Source organism: Nannospalax galili, unplaced genomic scaffold (assembly GCF_000622305.1).
Source record: "Nannospalax galili isolate Female #2095 unplaced genomic scaffold, S.galili_v1.0 scaffold192, whole genome shotgun sequence".
NCBI lineage: Eukaryota > Metazoa > Chordata > Mammalia > Rodentia > Spalacidae > Nannospalax > Nannospalax galili.
In genome coordinates this window covers 1170295-1181948 of record NW_008331810.1, presented here as the reverse complement: position 1 = coordinate 1181948, position 11654 = coordinate 1170295, and the positions used below count along the sequence as shown (strand labels likewise).

The window sequence follows — 11654 nt, the reverse complement described above, 5'->3', positions numbered from 1 at the left end:
GTACCAGTCTCCAAGAGCTGAGGTGGAGATGTATGCTGAGTTTGCTGCTGTTTTTATGGCTGATGACACAATAACCATTCTGCATCCTGTAGATCAAGGAGTCACTTCAACACTCACTTGGTATTATTTAGGAAATACATCTTGTAAAGCTACAGCTGCCACAGACCGTGATTCCTCTGGTGGGTCTGGGTAGAAGATATCAACAGCCTATGGAAAAAACTCTCTGTTCTATGCATCATGAAGAGCACTGGTGGTTCATGGGAGGATATCAGAACATCAGCCTTAACTGGAGCTTGAACAAGCTGCCGCCAGACCTCATGGATGACTTTGGAGTGGGGGTGCTGAAGACCTCAGTAGAGGGAGTCACTGAAGACGTGGAGAAGAGGCAAGAGAACTGGAAATAGCAGTGGGGCCTGAAGCTGTTCCTGGAACCCAGGCCAACCAACACCTTGATTACACCTGTCCAAAGGATGAAGTTAAACCATACCAAGTGCTTGGCCCATGGAAAATGTGAGATAAGAAATGTTTAGTTTTTGACTATGCATTTGTGATAACATTAGGCAGGACAGCTAGCTGATATGTAGTTCAACTTCACTGCTTGGCCTACTTGGCATCAGACGTGGCCTTATGAATAAATTCTAATGGCAAGACAACAGCATGCTGTGGGTCATTCCAGGCCAAGGGTATTGGGTAGGTCATGCCTCCCTGTTGTCTCCCATTTGCAGCTAGACCATGGAGGAATCGACATTGCAGACAAGAACAATGTCATCGGTCACGGTAAGGAAGTAGGATGGAGGGAGTACCTGTCTGAGTTCTCTGTTGATGTAACCAAATACTCCAATCTGAGTGATTTATAGAGAATTGATGTTTATTTGCCTCATGGTTCTGGGAAGTGCATGAACATGGAGCTGGTGCTGTGAGGACCTTGTGTTGTGTCAACATGTGCTGGCATCACAGAGACAGATCGAGTCTCCAACTGCCACTCCCATCACAAGGCCGCTCCCCAGTAACCATGAATCATTTATATACAAGTGGCTTAACCTATTCATGGAGGTGGAGCACCAGTGACCCAGAGACCTTCCTCTTGTAGGTCCACCTGGCAGGACAGTTATACTGGGAGCCAAGTTTAGGGGATACATCCAAACCATATCTCTACCCTAAATATGACTCAAGCTGACCGTGAGGGGTGATGTACAGCCAGCCCACCTGGTGGGGCCCTGGGTCTTCAACTTTGGAGTGTGGTAGGTGAGGAAATAGTCACTCATAACATTTAAGATGCTGAACTCATCAAAGAAGCTTCTTTTGGCAGCAGTTGGAGACTATTACAAAGTTCCACAACTGGTCAAATACAGAGAATAAGTGTCTGTGAGATGCCCAGTCCTGAGTGACACATCTACAATGCAATCTCTACTTCTAAGGCTCTGGGAACATTAAGGAAGAGGGGGTGGAAAGAGCAAGAACCAGAGGACCAGACACCTGCTGCTAGTTACTGCATTCTAGACATGGCAGGGAGGCCGTGCCCATGAAACCTCCACAGTGTGGTCGTCTAACAAGATCTGCACACTGACAAAAACAGTTGACATACCAAGGTAGATGGGGAATGTTACTGGATCCCACCGCAAGACGAAGAGCTACAGACAATCAGTGGATGTGGAGGGAGGAGAATCAGTTTCTCTAGGGATGAGGTCCCTGAGAGGTTATCTAATCCTGAGTGGGCAGCCTGAAACACAGGTACACAGGTGTGCCACTAAAGGGACTCAGTGTATCATATATATATAAATGTATGTATAGTAACAATAATCAAAAAGACGAGATTGAGAGGAAGCAGGGGAACATGGGAGGGGATGAAGGAGAACTTGGAGAGATGGCACTAATGCAAAGATAATCCTTAGATGAAATCTCAAAAATAAAATTAGATAAGATTTGGGATCACTATTAGATTTTCTGCGAGAGCAGCTAGCCTACCAATTTCCTTAAGAAACAAACCAGGGGGCTGGAGAGATGGCTCAGTGGTTAAGAATACTGGTTGTTCTTGCAGAAGACCCGGGTTCGAATCCCAGCACCCACATGGCAGCTAACAACTGTCTGTAATTCCAGTCCCAGGGGATCTGACAGCCTCTTCTGTCCTCCACGGGCATTGCATGACACAAGTGCATTTACCTACATGCAGGCAATACACTCATACACATAAAAAAATCCAAACAAACCATACTGTCTAAAGAAGAAAAATCAAAACAACTGACAAACAAGGGCTCATCGTAAGAAAATAAATACAATAGCTTCCTAAAAGATGATCAGCCGCTGCATCTTATTGCAAGGGGAGCAGGGTCTGTTTTCTCTGAAACACTTTTTGTGTTTGACTAGCAAGGTCAAAAGGCTTATTCTCAAGTTTGGCCCTAGTGTATGGAAACTTTTTCAGTACTGAGGATCAAAGTCAGGGCTCTACCCACACTAAGCAAGTGGTATACCACTGAGCTACATCTCCAGCCCCATCTCCATTTTTTTTTTGAGATATCTGCTAAAATAGTCCAGGATGGCCTCAAACTTGTGATCTTGACTCAACCTCCAAAGGACTGAGATCACAGGCATGAGCACCTGGGCCTGGCTGGAACTTTCTTATGTCCCATTCTGTTGATAAGAATATAATCCTGTGTGTCTTCTTGAAAACACGTACATACACAGAATATAAAAGTATACATTGGGCATACAATAGCATAAATTCTTCTCATGTGCAAATATGCTATGTAGTTCCAAATTTTAAATATATGAATAATCATAATTTTCTCGAAGTAGGTAAATTGTAAGGAACTCTTCACCAGTGATAGAATATCTGGGGCTAAGGTGAAGTTTTCCCTTTTAATTTCTTGATCAGATTATCTAAAGCGGGAAGACCTGCCCTAAATGTGGGTGGCACATTCTGGTGGCAGCCCAGATAGAAGGACGTAGAAGAAGGAAACAGCTTTTTGCTGCTTGCTTTCACTCTCTCTGGAAAGTCCTGTCTGTGGCTGCAATGTCCCTTCACTGATATTACAACCCGTTTCTTCAGGCTTCCAGTGTAGACTGAAGACCAGCAGTTCTCCAGGAATCCTTCAGTGCTCCAGCTCCAAATCGGTGCTGTGGAGACATCCAGCCTTGTGGATTGAGAAACTATTGGATTTTTAGCTTTGCTAGCGTGAGACAACCATTGTTGGACTACCCAGTGTGTAAGCCAATCTAGTAAATCCCATACATATGTACACACACACACACACACACACACTAAAGTGTAATAAAGATAAGTCATTCACAAAAAGACAAACGCTGTACGATTCAAATTATGAGATGTCTAGAGTAGACAAGTTTGTGGAGACAGAAGCAGTGGTCATAGAAAGTCACTGTCTAATGGGGACAGGGCTTGAGTTTTTTTAATTAATTTTGTTCAATATGTCAATGGCTTTATTGACCCCTCTTTCTGGGGTGTGGCAGGTAAAACTTCTTAGCAAGAAAGCCGGAAGGGAAGCTGAGAAGCTACGGTCGCAGCATGGGTCGTTAAAGGGGTACAGAGAGCGTCCTGCGTCTCTTGGGAACCCCCTTCCCATCCAAATAGAATGGAATGGCTCACAAATGAGTGTGTTATCCTTGCACTGGGGTCATGCTGATCTTCTCTGTATCGTTCCAATTTTAGTATATGTGCTGAAGTGAGCACAAGGCTTCAGTCTTATAAGGTAAGAAAATTCTGGAGGTGGGTGATATCAATGGCTGTGCAGTGGCATGAATACAGTTAAAATGAATGAGTTGAGAGGGTAAAATGCTAAATTCTATTTTCTGTGTTTTAAATATTTTATTATTTTTATTTATGTGTATAAGTATATTGTCTGCATATATGTAAGTATGACCTGTGTCATATAATGCCTGTGGAAGTCAGAAGAGGGTGTCAGATCCCCTAGAACTGGAGTTATGGGCAGTTGTTTGCCACCATGTGTGTGCTGGGAATTGATCCTGGGTCCTCTGCAAGAGCAGCCAGTGCTCTTAACTACTGAGTCATCTTTCCAACCTCTAAATTCTATTTTCACACAAACAAGAAACCCCAAACAAAACCAACTTATAATAGCAATGGATATGTAGCACAATTACAGTTCAGAAAACCGTGTATGCTAGTATACTAAACTGGGGCTGGGGAGCGGGCTCAGTCTGTACAGTGCTTGCCTTCAAGCAGGAGGACCAGCGTTTAATCATCAGTACCCATGGGAAAGGCCAGGCTTGGTGGTACATACTTGTATCCCAGTACTGGGGAGGTAGAGACTGGAGGGTCCTTCTGGTGTGCTGGCCATCTGGCCTAGTTGTATCAGCAAACTCCGGGCTCAGTGAGAGAACTTGCCTCAAAAAATAAGCTGGAGTGAGTGATGGAGGAAGACACTGGACGCTGGCCTCTGGCCTACAGACACCACACACACGTACACAGGATATACATAGATGGTTGACAGTGGAGAGAGTGGAAAGTGGATGGAGATCTACTGTTTTGTTATGCGCCTTCTGGTGTTACTCAGAATTTTTATTATTGGGTTTAAACAATTTTCTAGATTTATTCAATTTTATTTTTATGGGTATGTGTGTGTTACTTTAAAAAATATTTTATGGGCCAGGCGTGGTGGCACATGCCTTTAATTCCACCACTCAGGAGGCAGAGGCAGGCAGATCTCTGTGAGTTCAAGGCCAGCCTGGTCTACATAGTGAGTTCCAGGACAACTGGGGCTACAGAGAGACCCTGTCTCAAAAAGACCAAAAAAAAAAGAAAAAAATGTATTTTATGAATTATTTTTATTTTATGTGTATGAGTGTATTGCCTGCACGTGAGTGCACCTGTGTCGTGCAACGCCGCAGAGGTCAGAAGAGGGCATCGGAGTCCCCTGGAACTGGCATTAAGGACATTTCATAGCCACCTTGTGGATGCTGGGAATTGAGCCTGGGTCCTCTGCAAGAGCAGTCAGTGCTCTTAATCTCTGAGCCGTCTCTCCAGCCCTGGGTATGCCTGTGTAAACGTAAGTGCACAATGTGCATGCAGTGCTCATGGAGGTCAGGAGAGAGTGTCGTATACCCTGGAAATGGAGTTACAGATGGATGTTAGGTGCCACGTGGGTGCTGGGAACAGAACCTAGGTCCTCTGCAAGAGCAGCCAGTGTTCCTAACTGTTGAGCCGTCCCTCCAGCATCTGAATCTTTAGATGCAGAACAGCCAGAGAAAATTGTGAAATTTAGTTGGTTTGCATCTGAATGACTTGATTTAATATACAAAACAGTAAGAGGCTTCAGTGTGTCTAAAATGACAAGTAGAGCAATCATTTAGAAATCACTTGCAAAAAAAAAAAAGAAAAAGAAATTGAACACACAGAGCTACTTCTTGGTAGGGACTGTGGCTTGTATTTATTTCAAGCCTCCCATGGAATCTGATAAATTCTAGGCATTATCAAGCAAAAGCCAAATAAATCTCTGTTGGGTAAAATGTAGTTCCACGATCTATTTTCACAGCTAATGTTGGCTGTAGATAACATGGTTTGTTCATTTCCACTACATTGACCTTTGCTCATCAGTTTCTTGCTAATAATGAAGTTACCTCAGCGGCTAAAAGGAACATTAAATTAGACTTTGCCTTTAGGGAAAGACAGGCAGGCATCTGTTTGTTCACCTTGCCTGGTGGCTGTGCAGAACAGCACTGGATTGGTTGCTCCCATGTGTGTCTGGGGCGGGGGTGATGGTGTGTTGCTCCCACGTGTGTCTGGGGGGTGATAGTATGTGAATGGCAGCTGGTGGGAAGCAGGAGGCACCCAGAATTGCCACCCGCCAATGAAGGAAGGGTCCTGTCCCAGGCACACTGTCACCACTGTGCGTTCCCTCTGTGCTGGCCGTGTACCCTCACACTGCTGCAGAGGTTCCCTCAGACGTGTCTATTCCAAACCTTGAGCTAATTTGGAAAAGCAGTCACTGCACCCCCATTTGCCCTTCGCACTAGAGGTGGAACTAGGCTGTCCCTCACCTTGTGGTTGTCTGTGCACTGCAGGGGGCTAAGCAGCCTCCCAGGGTCCGCCTGCTGTATGCCAGTGGCATCCCTCTCCTCCCCCTAGTCATGCCAACCAAAGATACCCCCAGACACTGTCAAATGTCCCTGGTGGTGGTGGTGAACTCTCTGAGAACCATCCTTTCAGTGGGTGGGCTGGGAAGGGGACTACCACATCTGCAATACTTGGGCTCCTGGACCTCGCTCCAACCTGCCCACAAGCTATGACCCTCCCCTGCAAAGGCCACAGGCCCAGCGGAAGGTCCCAGGCCATTTTCCAATGAGCTGGTGTGGATGGGGTTCTTGCACTAATATGGGCTGGGAATATCCCGGGTGTGGAACAGCTGTGCTGAGAGGCACAGGAGCTTGAACAGCTTTTGCCAGATGGCTTACATTCTTGCTGCGACTTGCCATGAGTCTGTGGTGCACTGGGGACTGTGGCTGAAGAGTTCAGCATGTAAGCTTCAGCTTGCTTTCAGAATTAGAAGTCAGTGAGGTAGGTCTGTACCCACTCGGTGGGTGTAAATGGGAGAGTTGTAGATGAAGAGATGGGTTGAGCAGCAGATCTGTAGGGGAGGCACTGAGTACATACAGGTGTTTGGGGACCTGGCTGGCACCCCAGGCAGGCAGCCACAACCTCCCAAGTCGTCCTAGGAAGGTGGATGCCATCCTTACATAGTGAGGGCCTCTTGGCAACAGGTAGTAGCAACAGAGCCAGGACCTACCCATAAGTGAATGCTGAGGCCATTGAGTCCCAAGTGTGGCCTGGAGATCTGACATTTCCCTGGAGCTGGCCTTGGAAGAGCTGTGGGAGGGGTCCTGACAGTGTGGCAAAGAGCTTCCCTGTGTGTGTGTGTGTGTGTGTGTGTGTGTGTGTGTGTGTGTGTGTGTCGGCGCGCGTGTGCATGCTATGTTGGGGTTGTTGGGGAGGGTGGTGTGTTGTGCTCTGGAGGAGATGGCCCTCTGACACTGGGAAGTTGTTCTAGAATATCTTAGAAGACAGTTGCTTACCTGAAGGACACAGACAAAAGTTAAATATATATATATATATTTTTTTTTTGGTCTTTTTGAGACAGGATCTCAGAGATTGGCCTGCCTCTGCCTCCCAAGTGCTGGGATTAAAGGCATGTACCACCACACCCAGAAAAAGTTAATGTTTTAAAGTTCAAAATTCAAATGCCTCGGAACCCCAGAGTGGAAAGCAAGTGCCCAGACCCCTCTTCTTCAGTGGATACAAAGTGCACAGGACAATGGGCTGGAGAGATGGCCCAGTGGTTAAGAGCACTGGCTGCTCTTGTAGAGGACCCAGGTTCAAATCCCAGAACCCACATGGTGGCTAAAAAATGTCTGTTACTCCAGTTCAAGGGGCTCCAACGCCCTCTTCTGTCCTCTATGGGCACTGCATGACATGGGTGCACTTACACACATGCAGGCAATACACTCATACACATAAAAATAAAGTGCATAAGACGAAAGAGGGTTAGATGCACATGCCATTATCTGGTGTGTGCTGTGGGAAGTGGAGGGCTTTCCGTGGACCCTTGGGGCAGCCCTGGGCTATGCAGACCCCTGTTCAGTCTACAGTCTCTGAATGCTAGAGATGCCATCTCATTGCTACAAAAGAGCAGGAACATTCTAGATCAAAGATCCTTGCTCCTCCTCCCTGCCCCCACCCCTGCCTCCTGGTAAAGGGCTTCTGTGTGAGTCCACATGTGAGTATTTCTGTTGGTATTTGTTCAGGGCTGTCTGTTTACAGATTTGGACAGACCCTTCAGGAAGAATTCCCTTATACAGTCAAGTGTCTATTTCCAGCATACACAGGACTCATCAGACAAGCTCTCCCAGGAATACAGATCCGGGTGTGTGAGTTCTCAACGGCTGGGTTCTGTTTGGGGGACTGATGTAGGGAGAACAGTCATCGCAGCAACGAGTGGGAAGGGAGCTGCTTCCCCATCCTACTTTTTATTCTGAGTGCTGCTGCCTGCAGGAGAAGTTTCTGGAAATGGAATCCCGAAGTCTAAGACCGAATACATTTAAGGCTTGGGATAAAAAAACAAATGGGTCTCGGGCGGGTGATCAGCTAAAGTCCTCACATATGCACAAGCATCTGGCAACCTTACCTCAGGGTGGACCTGCAGGTGGGAGAGCTGGTGGATGGGGACGGCTTGGTCCATTGTAGGAAGCCCCCAGCCTCGGAGTCCATGCTGTGTGGCCTTTCAGCAGAGGGATGTCTCCTCCCAGATATGTGGCCTCTGCCCTTCATGGGCACAGCCCCGCTGCACCTGAAAAGGCTGACAGGTTCCCACCAGGGTCCAGCTGGTTCCAAAGCTAACCAGTCATCTCCAACCTTTTGACATTGCTGCATGATGCTGCCTTCTACACAGTGCAGACCTGAGAACTGTGTGTGTTATTGGGTACTTTACTGTTGTGATAAAACACCACGACCAAGGCAGCTTATAGAAGGAAGAGTTTATTTGGGTTTATGGTTCCAGAAGGACTCTAGAGAGTCCATCGTGATGGGGGAAGCCTGGCAACAGGAGGCGGCTGGAACAGGAAGATGAGAGCTCACATCTCCAGGTGCACACAGGAAGTAGACCGAGATCAACTGGAAGTGAGACCAGGCTATGAACCCTCAAAGCCCGCACACAAGTGACACGCTTCCTCCACCACAGCCACACCTTCCAAGCCTTTACAAACAGCACCACTGGAGACAAGTGTTCAAATACAAGAGCCTATGAGAGACATTTCTCATTCAAACCACCACACTGTGCAGTCAGGTTAAAGCAAGTTTATGATTTTGTGTTGGGCGGTGGTCATAGCCGTCCTTGGCTGCACGTGGTGGCCGGGGGTTGGACACTGTCGTTCCACTTTGCCTCACCCTAACTTAACCAAGCCCTACTTCCACATCATTTTGTCTTTTTAGTGTTTTAGCCTCACTACTTTGCCTTTTTGTCCAAATGACATAGCGATCTTGGCATCGCCTTTTTCTCTGGCCTCTCTTTGCTTCCCAATACCTACCTGCTCATTGCCGTCTTCACCCAGAGATGATTTCCAACAGTGGCCCTCTTCCACATCTCTCCACCCAGGCTCTGCTGCCAGGGATTGGACCTAAGAGAGCAAAAAACCAGCTTTTTCTCTTTTGAGATGGAGCCACAGTAGTTGAGGCCAGCCTTGAACTGCTGACCTTCCAAGTGCTGGGGTTACAGACATGTGCCGCCACATCCAGTTGATACAGTGTTGGAGATGGAGCCCAGGGTTCCACGCATGGGGACAAGTAGTCTACCAACGGAGTTACATTCCCAGCTTGAAAATCTAATATTTTTGACTCGTAAATTTTGAAAACATTTTTGGGTGAGATTTGTATGGATTCTTACTTATTCAATCTTTCTCTTAGAATCGTTTTTTTACTTCTGGCCAGATTAAACCTTTCAAGAATTTGCTCAAAGACCACTTTGTGGAACAGATCCTTTGGAATGATAAATTTGTGAGAATAGCAGTATTTCTTTCTTGTGTCAAAAAACAATCAGATGTATGCTTTTAGGTTAAAGATGCTTTTCTTTCAAGACACACACGACTCCATAGTTTTCTTATATTCTGTTGCCATTCGGGGTCCAGTGCGAATCTCCCAGTTTTGCTTTTTTGTAGGCGTTGTGGGCTTATCTTCCCAATGATCTACAGTGGATTTTGTTTATATTTTAAGATAATATCTCCTCATCTTCCTCCTCTTCTTCCTTCTCCTCCTTCCACTCCTCCCCCTCCCTGTTCTCCTCCTCCTCCCCCTCCTCCTCTCACTCTCCCTCCTTCTCCTCCCCCTCCTCTTCTCCCTCCTCCTCCCCCTCCTCGTTCTCCTTGTCTTCCTCCTCCTCCTCCTCATCTTGCTTTTTCTTCTCGTCCTCCTCCTCCTCTCCCTCCTCTTCTTCAGCTAATCTTTTTTTATTTTTGGAGACACGGTCTCCTCTCTATGTAGTCTACACTGGCCTTGACTTGCAATCCTCTTGCCTGTGGCTCCCAAGTGCTGGGATTACAGGCATGTGCTACCATACCCAACGAGCAAACCTCTTTTCTTTATAAATTTTCCAGTCTCGGGTATTCTGTTATAGCAGCAGAAAACAGGCTAAGATATCAGGTCAAGCTCATTGAAGGAGGAGTACTGAGTTCTCTGAAGACAATCCTTGGAAACACAGATCTCAGCTAGGGGCAGGGAAGCTGCCCAACTCCCCAAAGAGCCAGGGGTTTCCTGACAGTTCTCCTGCCTTTGTAGAACATACTTCTCCTCATGGGGTGGAGTTGGGAATAACACTCGCATTGAAAGGCAGCACATTGACCTGGTGGGAAGCTTGCTTCCTCTCTGCCATTTGCCTGAGCAGCCAGGCACAGGGGCTATCTGCAGATGTGGAATCCTGAGAGATGGGCAGCCTTGTCTACGGGTCTCTTGCTTACCCCTGGGAGTGGGCTGCAGCTCACATAGTGAATGTGGAAGACACCCTAGTTCCCTCATTCTTTTTTTTTAAAAATATTATTTTTATTTTTTGTGTATGCATGTATTGCCTGCATGTATGTGAGTGCACCCATGTTGTGCAATGCCTGCGGAGGTCAGAAGAGGCTGTCAGATCCCCTGGGACTGGAGTTACAGGCAGTTGTTAGCTGCCATGTGGGTGCTGGGATATGAATCTGGGTCTTCTGCAAGAACAACTAGTGTTCTTAACCGCTGGGCCATCTCTCCAGCCCCCCTTAATTCTTTAAAAAAATATTTTAATTTTATGTGTATGAGTATATTGCCTGCACATATGTGCACCCATATTGTGCAATGCCCACGGATGTCAGAAGTGGCTGTTTACGTGGCTCTGATGATTGAACTCAGGTCTTTATGCCGGCACAGAAAGCACTCTACCTTCTGAGCCATCCCCCCAACTCCCGTCTTTGTGACTCATGCTCAGCAGGTCTAGTCTTTATCTTTGGAGTGAAAGAAAGTGACTCCTTCTTCTAAGTGGCAATCCTCAGATTCATAGTGCTTTCCTGCCTGTGTTTGTCTCCTCCAGTCCACACACAGCTCTTGGCTCTCCACCACCACCCAACATCGTAGGTCAACATCCGGCACCATCCTTCTTGCACTGCCTAGGTTTTTGGAAGGTTGTTCCCAGAAGGGAGAGAATATTCTCAACGGACGAAAAGAACAGCTGTGATTCTGGGGGCCCTTGGGGGTCTCAAGGGTCTCAGCAGCCCTCTTCTGTTGCTCCCAGTTTTCTATTGGCGATTGATTGGTGCTGGCTGAGGCCTCTGAACATGGATGACTGATGCAGGCACTAGTGACTAAGAACGACTGAGTGAAGGCTGGCTCCTGCGGCTTCTGGGAAACAGAAACGATCGCTGAGTATTTAGGAATGTTGCCATTGAGTTTATCGACAGCTTGAAATTGGCCGTCGTGGGAATAATTTCACCATGGAGCTGGCAGGAGCTATACACCAGGGCTTTGGCTGTGGTTTTCTTCCTGGGAGCTAGCATTCTACCATCATTACCTGTTGTCTGACCCTAGTGCTTGTAATTGTCCTCGTCCTCCTCCCCCTCAACTGCCACTTCCTCCTCCTCCCCCCTCCCTCTCCCCTCCTCCCCCTCCCTCTCCTCCT

At 47.1% G+C, this 11654-nt stretch overlaps 1 non-coding gene and 1 pseudogene across 1 annotated transcript; one reads left to right on the top strand and one right to left on the bottom strand.

The window, feature by feature from the left end:
- Positions 1–257: 257 nt before the first annotated feature.
- Positions 258–11654, top strand: part of LOC103728926 — a 107782-nt pseudogene continuing 96385 nt past the window's right edge.
- Positions 3582–3685, bottom strand: LOC115069234. Its single transcript, XR_003848505.1, has one exon. It is a non-coding gene; the product is annotated as a U6 spliceosomal RNA (small nuclear RNA).